The following is a 16,740-nucleotide window of genomic DNA, read 5'->3' as shown; positions in this document are numbered from 1 at the left end:
ATTTCTCAAAAATAGTAGCCTTCGTCTGGGACATCGGCCTTAATAAACATTAATTTATTCTAAGTAATGAAGTAGTCTAGACATAATAAAACGAGTTCAGTACCTTCCTGTTGGAAAACTAGTCGCCTGTAATATTATAAAGGGGAAGTTCCGACTTGTTACTGGCAATACTTATATACTTAAAATGGTGGATAAAACAACCAAGCATGCCCTTATATGCTTCATACCTCCAAACGTAAAAAAATGCAAGTCATTGCGAGGTTAATAACTTCTCCTTATATAATTTGTCGTTAAATGACTGTCATAATTAGTAATTATAAATTAATAACTACACCTTCGCTTCCACAGATAGGTGAGGAACCTCGGAAGAACGACCGTGCTCTTTGTTGGGAAAGACCTGGATTTGGCAGAGTCTCGCACGGCAACTTAGTAAGTTAGGAAATTAGTAAATAACATAATTTTAGAAAATATTAACGTGTGTATAACAATTATGTATGAATAAGATAGATGGTGGTTGTTAAGTATGCATATAATTATACTTGTATGATACACGAGACTGTTACACATCACTTTCTCTGAAATATTGAGTTGGTGTTTTCCAAACAATCAACCAACTCTCTGGAAGGAACCCTACCCTGGAAGTGGGAGTTAATGTCCAAGTAACGATTACAGACTGTTTGCATCTCAGTGCCATGATGGTGGTTTGTATGCGTATGCTAATTTTGCATAGTCACTACTTTATTATTTTCGCAACTGATAATTTTAGATAATTTGCATAAATTTATGTCTGGCAACAATGATTTGCTTAATCACTAAATTTAGATGTATGCAGTTATTATTAGTCCTGTAAATAACGTAGTAAGTAATAGTTTCTACATATACTAACTAACGCCTTTTTATTCCCTTATAGGGTGTAAGCGAGGCCTTTTAACCCTATATAGCTTTTGGAGACTGAGTGGGCAGTTCAATCTCCACTAACAGCCAATCAGATAGCTGTCCAGTGAATATCACTAATTATAAGCCACCACCGATGAAGAGATCGGCAAACAAGTTCCACTATCTCTTGGTACCTAACCCTAATAGGATATGTTACTGTCTAATGTGGGTTCTACGGTCGATTTTCTTGAGTTTACTGGATGAAAAACCCGAGTTTCCGGGAGGAAAAAACCATCTTGAGCATGCCATATATCGACTAACTCGGGAACCGGTCGAAGATAGGCTTAGGAAAAAAGTTCCCCCAGTCGGCGACTAGACTTGAACTGAAGTCTGTCTTCGGGCTGCCTAGCAGAGGATGCAAGCGTCACTTCCGCTGTTGATATTGAATCTGAAGTGAACAACATCAGTTGTTAATTAGAAATAAAGTTAACATGGAAACCGTGTATTGGCTCGCTTCGGAATAATCTGTAATCATACTATTCACGTTCGGTAATTTTACAGTATGTTTATTTTTATTTGTTCATTCTTGGTTATTGTTTGACAGTCATTCTGTGCTATGGATTAAATTTCATTTTCTCTGCTATTTGGAGAATGATATCGTTGTTATAATGAATATTCGTTACGAAGATTTTTGTTTTTTACCAAATGTTCTAAACCTTTATAACGGAATTTTGTTGCATTTGAAATACTACGTAATATATTAGTTTTACGTATTTATACGCATATTATAAATGAACGCGTTTTGGTCGTAAAGCGTATTACTCTATTAAACTTACTTTCATGAAATTTATTATTTTTTCGTTACGAACTCACTACATTTAAGATTGGAAGTCAGTTAAGTTGTAATTTAGAAAACGTTTAGCTTATTCAGCTTATTCTTATCTAAATCAACTATCGAATTTAATATTGTCAGTGCGATATGCTTTTCATGTTTTAACCTTACGTGGTTTTATAAACCAACGTAAGGTTAGAAACGTATTGCAATTGGTGCCATAGATTGAACGGAATTGGATTCAATTTGATACTACTTTGGAGACTAAACATTGTATTTTCCATTCCAGATGATGTCGTCATTAAGTGAAATAGTGATATTACGCCAAGAAGTGAAGATTATCAGTTATTTAATATGAAATTAGCCTGCATTCATTGATAAGTTTTTCAGTGTAGGCATACACCACAGAATATACATTTAGGATAAACGTCCGTGGAGCTAAATGTCATAGAAGAATCTGTGACTTGATCTCTTATTCTCCATTTGTTATTAACAAGGACTTTTCCACACAAGCCAATGATTTATGAAGGATAAAACAGCGACATATCCTCATTCGTATAAAACTAAAATGATAGCTGTTTAGATTTAGGTGTAGATTTGAACCCCTTTTAGTTAATATTTTTGCTAAAATCAAGAGTGAGTATTGCTTCTGGTGTACGTTACTCAGCTTCCATACAGGTTTCATTCTTCACTAAAGAGGGCAATATCCCGGGCTATAAATCATGACTCAGTATTTGCTTTGGACAACAAACACAATCATCTGCTTACTTGCTATCATTTTAATTCGATGGATGCATCATAAGCACTTTACATATTCTACTGATCCTTCTTCTTCTTTCTCTTGGCAAATTTGCATCATTGGACGTCTGATAATATTTTCAGTTCAATGAAGTTTGGAGACGAAATAATAAACGAATTTCTCTCTTATATTATACAAGAAATAATGGGTGCTCTTGAAGCGAGCGGGGAAAAAAAAAACAGCTAAAGAGCTACAGGTAATTAAGCCAGTGAAACAACAAACCAAAACGAAACAAACATGTAGAATCACAATTATTGCTTGACCCCGCAGATGATTGGTGGTGATGATGGGCGCGTTACGTGTATACATTGGTATATGAATTACTAACTGATAGGCCGAGTCCTACTTGAGCCTGAAATGTCGCCCTCGTAGTTGAGTTGAAGACAAAGCTCACAAATTTTTCAAAAGTAAAGTCGTGATCAGTTGGATGTTTTTTGAAAAAAAAAAAGTCCATAATCAAATCTGTTATCGTTTGTATTATAATATAATTAGTTTATTTTGTTTTTCACTTAGATTGTGACTTCCTACTTATAGTAAATCACATAATCAAGAGCAGAATGTATGATAACTCAACAAACCTATCACATTTTTATACGATTGCGTGTTAGAGCGCTTATGTGCTCTGGCAGGTCTAGTTTAATCCATGTAAATAAAACTGTACATTAATTAAAATGCTTTAATTCTAGAATTGTTGGTAATTATTTAGTATTAGAGGAAAGTGAAAATTAAGACTAGCTGTGCAAAGCAGGGAGAATGAAAGTATGAAGGAGGTGTATAAAGAATTCAAATCTAGAAAGAGAGAAGCTCCTCTAAATATCTTAAACCAAGCAAAATTAATATAGTATTCTCGTCGTGTAATAAAAAAAAAAGTTCAGGCCGCTGTACTCCAGTATCAAGTATTTTTTGTGTGTGTGACAAAAAACGTGCCAGTAATTTAATATTGTTTGCTTACGCAATGCTCAAGTGGAATGCATTCATTTCATACTATCAAAAATACCCCACCTATAGTTTTTCAATATGTAGCATGATGAAAGATAATCTGGCATCTTTCAGCATGCTACATAGTAATGATTGACTACCTTTATTATTATAGATTAGAACCTGTACTTGTTCGGAAATCTAGCGTAAATGAACTTTTAAATAGTCCCAAAACATAAACAAATTTGGCTACGGTTGGATTTCCCACTCGTCCCGAATTTATATAGAAAACCAATCTTTTACAGTCAAAAATCAGCAGGCTTTTATTTGTTTCACACGCTTTTTTTACAGTTTTATCCTTACACAATTCAAAACGGTACTCAACTGAAAACATACCAAATTGAGACATTTGATGTCAACGACGTAAACCAACCTCAAATTTCACGAACATTGAATTTTAAATTGCTTACTACTTTACTTTTTTTTTTTTTTTTTTTGCTACAGAAAGTTTTAATATTGGAGTGACTATTGATGAAACTCATCAAGACGTAACTTTATTACATAGAGCTAATATCATTGGAGAAGTGATGTAAATTATGATTAACATTACAATTAACTACAGTAGCGTTACAATCCAGTAATCAACATACTATACTGTTTTGTAAAACATGAAGATTTAAATATTATGCATCAGATGTTTATGAATAAATCTGCGTCCGTTTGTATATCTTTTTAAGAGTACAAAAGTGTTGTTCGTGGCTCGGTACCGGTGCTTGGAGAAAACTTATCAGTCCTCAGAAAATATAAAAATTCAAATACATCGCGTGTGCTGTGTCATTAAGATGAGGATTATACATAATATGCAAGCATGTATATGTTATGGGTCGCAAAATTGTACTGAAAAAATATTTCGCAGGCAGTCAATTTGCGGAAACGTTGCCTTTAATACATTATATTTTAAATATTTTTCAATTTCGCATAAGACAGGATGTCTGTGGTTAACATCTTTAGAACCAAGTCGGTATAACTAATCGGAACCGATAAGAGGCAAATTACTGTAGTTCGTATACAATGAGAAATATATAAAAATTATCATTATATATCACTGTAAAAAATAAATTTTCATTTATTCAAAAATGAGGGATTTCTCTCCTGCGCTTTGAGACTAATGTGGTTTTCTATTGAACTACCATAGCAACCGTTATTCTGACAGGCCGTGTTAATCCTACCATTCTTTTCAGGTTGTAATTCTCACTTCAAAACCCTACTAGCATTTTCATTTAAACTAATCTATTAACCACTCTGTATGTTGATTAATGATCGCATTATTATTATTTGTAGTAGCGCTATGTGACTCGCACCCCAGACATTTTCGAATGTTTACGTACATTGCACTAAATGATACTTATCAGCTGGAATACCCTTGAGCGTCAAAAGTCGCGTCCCAGACGTTAGTAAACACTTCACTGCGAAATTTCATCTTCTACTCCCAACCTGCACAAAGCTAACCTGAGCTTTGTGCATGTTTTTTTCTCGTTTCCCCTTGTGAATATCCGCGACATTACACAATCACCTGTTTACATTTTCTCTTTCCCCAAATGCGTACTGTGTGACCTCCATTATGTTTTCTTTTACATCTTTGTTAGGAAGAGTGAAACCTTATTCTAGTGTAAGTCGAGTTAAGAATCAGTTTCTACTCGATGCTGATGTGGTGCCAAAACTTTACTTTGTTCGTCAAGAAGTTTGAAAAATATAAAAACAACTGCGCTTCAGACAATGCTTGTCTTTAGTAAACTGTTATTTCTTTTGCGTTTGTAGTGAAGCCGTTCTGTTATCTCTGATAGTGTTTTGTTGCTTTCCAGACATCAACCAGTAAAACAGATATAGTTAAAACGGGCTTCGAACTAACACAATGTTTTGTTTTCTTCTCATAGATCGCTACTGTAAAGAATTTAGTTGTGAGATCACGAAACAGAATACTTTCCTTAAGGACTCTGTCTTCTTGTTGTTGTGGAAGTGTGTTTATTATGCAGCACTGTGAAGGAACTGATGTTAGTTCAGGGGCGTTGCTACTGTTCTCTTTACACGATCAGACTTCAGACACCAGTGACTAACAAAGACAAAAAAGTTTTTCTTCACTGTATCGAACAAAGTTTCAAAACTTCTGTAATGAACTCAAACAGTTTGTATTTTTACTTCAGTCATTTGAACATCTCTGAATTGCGAGCGTGATTGGCATTTGGTCGGTCGATTGCGTTGAGTTGTACAGTTCTCTGCAGAATTCTAGCGAACTTAGCTAAAGAGTTTCACTTTTATTTCAACGTTGTTACTATCAGATGAGCTTCGATTCCTGTTATTCGAAGATAAAATGACGAGACCGTTAACGAACATGAAAATAGCGCGAGATATTTCGTTGTTACAATAAAATTTTTCTTTAAAGACATTTTTGGATATGTAGAATAGTTAATGATTTGAATGAAAGAAGTTAGCCTGTTGCAAGTTATATTATAAACGTGTACGTTTACAACACATTCTTATGTCTGACATGAAATGCATCTTATATTAGTGAAAAAAAAATGATGCATATATCTTATATTATTATGCTTTTATATGAGAAACGGGGGGGTACGACCCCCCGTGTTACGGACTGGTAGGCCGATTCTCCTTGAATTTTGATGACTCGAATTTTGAAGACTCGACACTCAGGGTAGCCCCTGAGTTTCAAAACGTGACATAAAAAGCTTATCATTTTATATACATAGGGTAGATATTCTTTAAAAAGAATCGTCAGTGTTTTACATATTGAAAATGATCTCCCGTTTCCCATCTATTGGACTATATTGTTAGCTAGATATCTACATGAAATCCTAGAGCTCATCACCAAAGTCCTATTCTATCCTATTCTCCAAGTACATATTCACTCATTCGCCATGTAAATGAAAAGTTGCTCTCCTTCGGTAACCACTCGCACTCATTTTCATATCTCTTCTATCCTTGTTTTCTCTCCTATCATGTACTAAATATCTCCTTTGTTTTCTATTCTCAACATGGATTAGCTATTTCCTATTGCGACTGTGCTCTATATTTACCTTTTGGTGGTCGAGATCTCTCTATCCTATAAAATGTTTTTTTTCCATTTTTTCCGTATTTATCGATATTTTTATTTATATTATGAATATCTAATTCTGTTCTAATTTCTTTATTTTTATATAATAAAGAAATTAGTACAAATGAAATTAAATTTGTACATTTTAATTGCTTTTAAAAATATTTATGCTGCTTGTATTTTACTTTTCCTAACTGGCCGCACTTAAGTATATAAAAGTGGAAATGACTATTGCTTTATAAAATTTAGATACGAGTTTCTCGTTTTTATTTTTAAAATTTATTATGATTTTTGCTGTTCAACTTTTTAGTTATTCCTTCGTTATTATACTTCTTACATTTTATCTAGATACTTTTAAAATAGCCAAGATTCCTAATTTTTATATCTTTGACTTCATTTTATTTGAGAAAGTAACTGCCTGCCTGGGTGTTCCAAGACATTTCTGAGGACTGTGAGCAACAGTGAACTTATCTAAACCCTCAGTCCACCAAAAAACAAAAAAACAACAAAAAAAAAACCAGTTTCATTTGTTGTCTAATCACTCATGATAATCTCAAGTGCATGAAAAGACTCACGTGAGGATGGGTGCCTTGTGATGAAATGCATTTCGATACGAGTAAAACAGCAGTTGTTTTATACAATAATGTCATAACGTCAAAAACCATTATTTTAGTGATTCAGTAACCTCATAAAACTGCAGCAGACAGGTCATGCAGATCAAGCTCTCCCACCTATCAGCTTCGGAGTATATGTACTGGTATTTATCAATAACATTGGAGCCTTATATTCATCCGATAATGATACACTGAAATATGTACAGTTAACCAAGAAGTTAACTGACAGCATCGATAGTGTCAGTAACGCACTTATAAACTGCATATACGGATCATGCGAAATATTTTTTCTTCATTGTCTGGCACATGGTTGTAATCGAAAATGTATAAACATGACAGTCCTCTTACAGTAAATAAACAATTATTTGGTAAAGATATTGGTGAACATTATTAGTAAACATATACAGCCTTCCTAGAGAAAAGTATTCAAAAATATAGCAACTGTGTGCAGCACTTTTTGGCTATCACGTGGTAATGTTGTTGTGGTCTTTCATAGCTTTCGTCGCAAACTTAGGAACAAAGCAGCATCTAAATGTTCAGTGTTTCGCTACTGAGCATTATTTTGCCGATGGTGAGAGAATGGCCAGATATGCATATTATGCGTGAAAGTTTTGAATACGAGTTTTATAAATACTTGTCAACAAAGTAAATATAGTGTTTGCTGCCGTTGTAAAAGAAAGTGGAGGAACAGTTGTGTTTTGATGCAAATATAGTCACCGAAAATAATGTGAAAATAACGCGCATGTGAGTGAATGTTCTACAAAGTTTCTCAGTGCTAGGAAGAGTAAAAAACCTTTATGAAGAAATTGTCTGTTTAAAGAATAGTTCACGAGGTTTGGTTTTTTTTTTTTATGATTGTGGAAGTCTTAGGTTAGTCACAAGTTGTGATTACCGGAATGTTAGGCACATTAATTGTGCCTGCACTTACCAATGCTTGCAAAAATGGAATTGACCTTTGTGATATGATTTTCAGGTGAATACTGCAATTTTATTGTCTGGGAATACAAAAATACACCGTTTTATTGTTTCCAGTCAGTTGAGAATAAGAAGGATGACCGTATTACAGTGAACAGCAATAAAACAGGTAACAAATTATGTTGTACTTTGTTCACAATCCTAAATCTTCATCTGAAGAAAATTTACCATTATGCAAACAATGGTTTCCAACAAAATTGATGCTACCTCATCCCCTCAATAACGCTTTCTCGAGGAAAGCAACATTTGTCGTTCGAATTGATGAATCTCCCACCGTCCAATGATTATTTGTGGGACATATTGTAAGTCATATATAAGACAGTAGTCGCTATACTCGTATAGCGACTACTGCCTTGGTGTATATGACTTACGATATGAAAGAAAACATCCGACATTTGTTGCAATAATTTCCATTCAATTCGGGGAATGTGACCAAACCCTGTCACGCATTTTAGGAAATGGTTTTGTGCATTAGTTGAGCATATTCTTCTCTTTTTTTTTTTTTTTCACAATTTTGGTCGTGGTCAACATGAGTTAAGGTTCGGTAGGGATGCTAATCCTGTCCACTCATTAGCCTGGTTGAAGGTACCATTTAATTTATATTAACTATACATCTGTATTCACGGGTGTCTGCTAGAATTAAAAACCACATGACTTTCCAACAAACCAATTCCACCGTTGCATGAAGCAAGCTAACTGACCCTGTGGTTTAAAAGGCTATATCAAGATTTTTCTCATAATGCAACTAGGAATTTCACTCATGACTTGATTTGTCAAAATACCTATTACAGTTGCGATTTTGCACAAACATCGTACTGCTTCCGTGTTACTTGATTTTATGCTCAGTGTTTCTATAGCATTATAGGTAATGATTAGAGATTGGAATTCTGGGAGGATATTTGGTCAAGTGAGGTGGGCTATTGGCTCGAGTGTGGAACTATGGGAAAATATTTGTCAATCGATTGCAGCAGACATTTTCTAAAATAATTAACTACTGGATATCAGTGGTGTCCCCCTCAAACACACTTTTTTTATACATAATTCATCCAAATATTTTGATTTGTTTAAAATTTTAAGATCTTAAAGTTCATTACTTTTTTCTAATTAAATGTTAACTTTATTACAAATTTTAAGCAGAATAACTGAGCAATAAATAAATTGTATGTGAATTAAAAAAAAAAATAGTCTTGCTTAAATTTGCAGCTCAAAAGCGCACACACAATTTCTTTCCTTTCCTTTCATGTTCACATTTTCTAAAATAATTGATTACTGGAATCTCAGTTTTACTGAGATTCCAGTAATCAATTTTTTAAGATCTCATGTTTGAGATCTTAAAAAGTTCATTACTTTTCTAATTAAATGTTAACTTTATTACAAATTTATTACATTTATTCTAAGCAGAATAGATATTCTTAAATATGGAGAACACATCAACGACACCTTATTTATGCATGGGTAAAATATTTACCAGTGCAAATGACCAAGTGGTAGGGCCCATATGTTTGCACAACAGTGTGAACTTAAAGAATATGGGCCCTACCACTTGGTCATTTGCACTCGTAAATATTTTACCCATGCATAAATAAGGTGTCGTGAGATGAGCTTTTCTTTGTGTGTGGCATTATGGGTAATGATTAGCCTAGACCTAACCCTACAGTAAACATTTCATCCATATACTTGAAAACCAGAACCGATAATCTCAATTAGAATGATGTTGGTGTCATTAGCATTACAGAGGACCACGCATAAACATCAAAAGGGAGGATGATTTTGGGGACACCACTGATATCCAATAATTAATTATTGGATATCAGTGATGTGTGTGTGTTTGAGCTGCAAATTTAAGTAAAACCACATTTTTTGAAGTCACAGTGAAGAAGCACACAATTTTTTTTCTCAGTGATTCTTCTTAGAATTTGTAATAAAATTAACATTTAATTAGAAGAAAGTAATGAACTTTAAGTTCTTAAAATTTTAGATAAATCAAAATATTCGGATGACTTATATGAGAAACAAGTGTCTGAGGGGGGAATGGGGCGAGAGGAACACCATTGATATCCAGTAGTTAATTATTTTAGAAAATGTCTACTGCAATGTATTGACAAATATTTTCCCATAATTCCAGACTCCAGCCACAATGAGCCTAGACTTGACCAAATATCCTCACAGAATTCCAATCTCTAATCATTACCAATAATGCTACACGTGAATAAAAGCTCATCTCGCATCACTGACAAAACTGCCACATTCCAGAATTCCAGGCTGTGACCATTACCTATAATTCCATGCAAGAACCAAAGACAACGTGACATCAATGACGGATGGTCCCCCCCATGGAAGTTCCAAACATTCCATACTCTAAACCTCGCCCACAATTCCACACTCGAACCAAAGACAGGACATGGCATCATTGATGGATGTGTGTCACCCAGGGAAATTCCAAGCATTACATACTTTGTTATCTCCACCCACAATTCCATACATGAACAATTACCCAGAATGCCATACGCAAACCAAAAGACACAACGTGACGTCACAGACAGATGTGTTCTCCAGCGAAATTCCAAGCATTCCATACTCATGACGTCGCTTATATAATCACACAACGTCACTGATCTTATCAGTACCCAGAATTCCATACTTGAACCTTTACCCACAATTCCACACTCGAACCAAAGACACAACGTGATGTCATTGACGGACGTGTCACCCACGGAAATTCCAAGCATTCCATACTCATGACGTCACGAATCCTTATCTTGATCTTATTGCCACCCCCACTACTAGGCCCACAAGGCAGTCTCCAGGAACATACGAAGTTTTCTTTTTGATTGGAAAAATGCGAAGATACTTTTCAACTGAAAGTGCGCTAGCTCATCTCGTAAGAAGATGAGAGAGTATTGTCTTCCCACAAAACAGATTAACTGGGAAAAGAGAGTACGTACTGAAATATACTGGCCTCGTAGCTTTAGTGGCTTTGGCCGTAATTTCAATGAATGTCTTAAAGTTGGGGGATATTTCTTGCTCCTTTTGCGCAGTGGAGAAAATCAGCTGCTTGATTGTACCATTACTCGAAACCAAATTCGATCATTTACGTGCTAACAGTGTACTGAATAATGTTGTCCTGAGACTGAAGGTAGTATTAGCCGCTTTTTTAAATGCCATATTCTATAAAGGTTTTAAATAAACACTGTTGCTTGTTTTAAATTTTGCGTATGGTACATCGGTTTAAACACTAAAATAGTCATCTGACAATGGTGGAAACGTGACAAATAATTTTAAGTTTTGGTTATTTTCCAGTGTAAAAGATGTAACATTGTAGGATACCTCTGTTATTTCCACCTTTCGCCTCTCATTTTACCGTCTTTTCAGTTGGCAGATATTTATTTCCTTAGAGAAGCATTAGAAAACAGACCTTGTAGTATTAGGTATTGTGTATGATAATTTTTATTCATGTACTATTTTATTACAATTTAATGACAAAATTAAAACATTGTTCATTAAAACCGTAATAACATGCAAACCTTATGATGAAAGCAATAGAAATTATGAAGTAGAACTGGATTTAAGTGAATCTTGATTAAATTAACGAACAGAATGACGCGAATCAACTGTCTTTATAAGAATCACTTCGTGGATTTGATAATAGGATTTTCACTTTGTTTTAAGATATACCGGTACATTTTTAATGACAAACCAATTATCTAAACTTAACAGATAAAATGGATATATTTTGTTCATATTTTTTTCACTTCCCGAGACGGTAAGAATCAAATGAATGTTACATTATCAATAAAGGAAATCATGTTGAGTAAATTCCTGTTACAAAGACCATTAGGCAAATAAATGGGATGAATAATATCCCGTATAAATTATCTAAAATGTTATTAACTGTAACCTTTCTTCGATCTCCAAGTAACATACAGTGATTGATGCTACGTGTGTTTTTAGGCCTATCCTGTTCTTAGTTATTATCTGCAGCTGTTTGTTTAGTTTATGTAACCTGGTAGCATTTTAATATGCAGTTTTTTTATATTTAGTTTGTCCTAAACCGCTCCCGCACATGAAGACTGCACATCCACAGTCATTTGTTTTGGTAAAGATATTTGGTAATTACCCGATTCAGCTTCCCTAAGAGTGTTCAACGGCAAGATGTAATTGACTGCCAGTGAGACTATTGCAGTTAATACAAAATTCCTTTCCTTGGATGTACGTACAGTAGAATCTGAGTCATTCCGCATTTTGAAGTTGTCGCTTCAGTTACCGAGAATCAGTACAATGCAAATTTAGTGTCTTTTCAATTCCACTCCATCAAAAAACGGGACTACAAAGAATAGCTTATGTGCACCAAGTCCTGTTCCAAACAGGAAAAGTTTGCCACAGAATGTTTCCATAGGTTAAAATTTAATTTTGAGAGGAAACCATGATCATAAACAGTACACAGACATTTGTTCGGTTCGTGAATTGAAATATATGCTGATTAATTATCAAACTGCGAACCCATATTTCTCTTAAGATATTCTGCTGAGCCTAAGGAAAATGTGCAGTTAAAATGAACTGTGAAAGAGGAAGTGGTCTCAATGCCTTACGCTCTTAGCTTTGTCTAGACAGGAATTCTCGACCAAAAGTTGCGTGACTCTTGTTCTGCATCCTCTTCCTCGTTCTACTTGCTCTACAGATCTTGAACCCTGTAACATTTCAAATAATATACTACATATCTCGAACTTTGCTGCAATACCGTTTCCATTCCATATTGAGGAAATCGGCCAGGCATTCTCAGTTCTCTGAGGAAAAGAAGTTAGTTTAATCAAATTAAAACCACTCTTTCATACATTTTGTTTCGTTTCATGACAGTTTCTTACTTTTCTGTCACAGAACATTAAAACTGCTCAGCACTTCACACCTTTCAATCCTTGCTACTTTCGTTCATCTAGACAGCCTTTCTCGTATCTCTGATAGTTCGTAATGAAAGGGTATCCATCCCTTACGGGTACTTAAACCTAATGTTTATGTTTTTAATTCCTATTTTTTATCTATCCCACATTCTAGATTTTGAAATTATTACGAAAAACCAAAGTCTTCTATATGATTACGGAAACAGTATTCTGAGTAACGAATAAAATAAAACCATAAAAAAGCCATTACTTCTGTTCAATAATATTAAAATAATTTTAATTAATTTTAATCACTATTAACATATAAATTTTTTTTCTAATTGTTCCCCTCTCGTAAACTCTGTCTGCCTTAGGTTTGACGTGTTAAACGCATCCTATTATCCGATTCCTATTTGATTCTTTCAGTCCTAATATTAATCCTAATGGATTGTTAATTACCCATTGGAATATTTGACATGTCGCTAAACTTTGATATGATATTAAGTCTATAAAGAAAAAAAAAACACAAACATCATTTGAAATAAGAAGTAATTTGTCTGCATGTGATAGTGAGACCCGTTTATGACGATCCTCAGAAAAAAGACATTTCACAATCTACTAATGACTATTCGCTAGACATGTAATTGTTCCCCAAGAAACGATTAAGAACTATTTTTTCATTTTACTTCTTAGAAAATGATTTGGCTGTCTGCCGTTTTTCCTTATTAGCAACTCGAAGAATATAGTTCTGGTTTTCCCCACCTATGTGCATAGACTAGCCTGTTTCTTGCGTTCATTTAACCAGAACTATGGTTAAATGAACGCACGGTTCCATTTCGTAGTGTAGGCAGTATAACTTTTTTTTTTTTTTTGATATCAAATATAGTGAGGGTTGCCGATCCTCAAATCTTAGTTTTTCAATGCCTAATTTACATTTCATGCATATTTTACTAGCACTTGTGCAGTTATTTAAATACATCTGATCATTTAGGGGTTCGACGTAGAATTAACAGATTTTTGGCTTTTAAGAACAATTATAAGAAACATCTGTAAATCACTGGAATTCAAATTTGTGATCAATTCGGTCCAGATCTTTCCTACCAAAGAGCGCTTATTCTCCTCTGATCTTATGACTGTTATATTAACCGCGCGCACACAAAAGCTCCAAAACCTATGAGCGGTGTATGTGAATAGGTAAGTGGGAAAACAAAAAAGTGACCCATTGATGTTTTATAAACAATGGTTATAGTCCTTCCGCTGTAGGAGATGTATAGAAGGTGGAAACTGACTGGCTTCTGCAAGAGGAGAAATGATAGAAACCAGTTAAAGCAGCACAGCGTCTGTACGTCATCGAGAAGAGAGACTGATTGGAATGGGTCTGCAAGAGCGGGATCACATACTAACTGGACTGTCTCAAGCTTTGAGGAAGTTTGATGTACCCAGCACAAATATGAAAAAAAAATAATCTGAGATCGAACTGATTTATAAGATTAATAATTGCTCAGGCGAGAAAGAATCTTAAAGTCTTGGAGTCATAAAGTTTTGGAGGCCACGATGTGATACCTCTGGGTGAAGAAAGGCTAAAGGTGTAAGGTTAGCGCAAGAATATAAATTTCATTTTGAGATCTGGGTATTATCAAAGATATAGGGAAATGAACTGAGTTCTTTCTTAGGAGAAATAGGACAGTACTGTGTTTTGGAAGCATTGAAGTTCGGAAGGTTAGATGGAATGTAACAAGGAAATAGATCAGTATATAACATTGACAAAGTAGGATCTGGAAGTTTCAAATTTGAGGACTACAGAGTATTTCAAATGAAATAATTATTGAGGTGAGCTGTTATCCGCAAAACTATGGATAGGATTTCAAGTTAGTGATGGAAAGTCTTGTATAGGAAGAGAAGCATCGATAAAAGTATGGGGTTCTAAGGTACTTGGGTATTGGTAAGGAAAGCTGAGGAATGATACCATTCACCATAATGCATAGCAACCGATAGGAAAGGATTTTGGCAACCTAATTAGAAAGATTGGAGAGTAGACTGATGATCCAGTAACTTGGAAATATCAGAAACTGCACAAGTCTCTTCATAACCTTTTCATTACCTGTGTGCAAAGGCGGAATCCAGCTTCGAACTAACACAACTAGCTTTTCGTTCTCCTTATTTATTCCATTTACTTCTCATTTTTGGAAGTCTTCCTCACACTGCTTATCCCAAGTGGAGAAACCAAGCTATGGAGGACGATACCAATAAATCCTTGAACCTTACCACCGTGTTAACCAGCAGCACTTTTGCATAAAGTATTCACTTTGCCTTTTTTCTCTTGGGGGGAAAAAAATCTCATGCTTTAACAATGATCGAAAATGATTTAGTTTGATATTTATGTTATTACACAAGGTTAGCTACTTCTTTATAATAAGAAAAGAAAACGAAATGTTCTTTTCTTACGTGCATTTAGACAAACACATCGGACCAGTTAGCTTCGGTTCGTCTCTCATTACTCTAATTATGGAATAAGCAATCCCTCCATCGCCCCTTCCCCCTCATTTTCATTCGAACTATTTGCAAGCGTATAATGAACAGACTTTTCGAAATTATTGCAATAATTCCGCTTTGATGGAATAAAATAAAGTGATTTACGATGTACACCGAAATGCCAGCACTTGGATAAATTCCTATTTCAATCGTCCTCATTTTTATTGGCATTCGAAATGATTTCTCTCGTGCTTGATGGTATTTAATGATATTTGAACCTAATTATGATTTTAATACTGTAATTTGATCACACAGATATGCCTTTCATGCTAAAAGCGAATTGACATCCAACTTCTATGATAATAATGGATTTCGAAACTCGACCTTTTTATGGTTGCCTGGAATTATTTTCTTACTCGTTCGTTTCGTAGTCAATCAATATATAATTATCGTATATCCTTTAAAGAAATCCATCAAAGAAGTACAATGCAAACTCTTTAATATCTTTATTAAAATTTTCGTGTGTCTAAATCATCGGCTTTTACTACATTTAGGGAGAGAATTTGTAAAATAACTTCCAAAGACACTGAGTTATTTTCCTGTTTAAATTTTGATGTTCATACGACATTAATCCATATACTAATACCCATTTTTGAATGCACGCGGAATGTATTTCATGAACATCCACCAGCTTTCATATTATTTAAATGATTAAGTTGTTTTATGTCGGATTTGAGGCTGATTTGTATCTGAAGTGAAACTGCATTTAAATTCAGATATTGAATTAACTGAGAAATGAAACTTGTTTTATGATGAAAAACAAGTTTCATTTCTCAGTTAATTGTAGGCGCTTGATTATAGAAGACAAATATACCGCTTTCCAAGGTCATCGACGGATTCAGAACCAGACGGGAAGGTGATTAGATTAGATACAGATAGAAGTTTTGTATTTTTTTTTTTTTTTTTGAATTATATGTTTTCTTTCTAGTGGAAAAGGATTTCTGACTACTCGGTAATGTGTAACATTCTCCGTTGTGCATTTGCAATGATGCTGAGTGTTAATCGTTTTCTTATGCTTATAGTACCATGAAAGAGTTGTTAGAAATTGCACTCCACATTTCTGTGATCAAGTTAGGAGAATAACTCGGTGTGATCTACTTCGTAGTAGACACGGAGGACGAAATTTCTATTGATGCATCACTTTTTTTTTCTTTTTTTTAAAGGTTCTGACTGCGGTAACAGCCCAAAGACATGGTTTGCTGATTACAAACAAG

The sequence above is a fragment of the Typopeltis vanoorti genome, chromosome 16 (genome assembly GCF_054136105.1).
Source record: "Typopeltis vanoorti isolate ZY-2024b chromosome 16, IOZ_Tvanoo_1.0, whole genome shotgun sequence".
Classification (NCBI taxonomy): domain Eukaryota; kingdom Metazoa; phylum Arthropoda; class Arachnida; order Uropygi; family Thelyphonidae; genus Typopeltis; species Typopeltis vanoorti.
The sequence above is the reverse complement of the archived record's forward strand: the minus strand, read 5'-3'. Positions refer to the sequence as shown.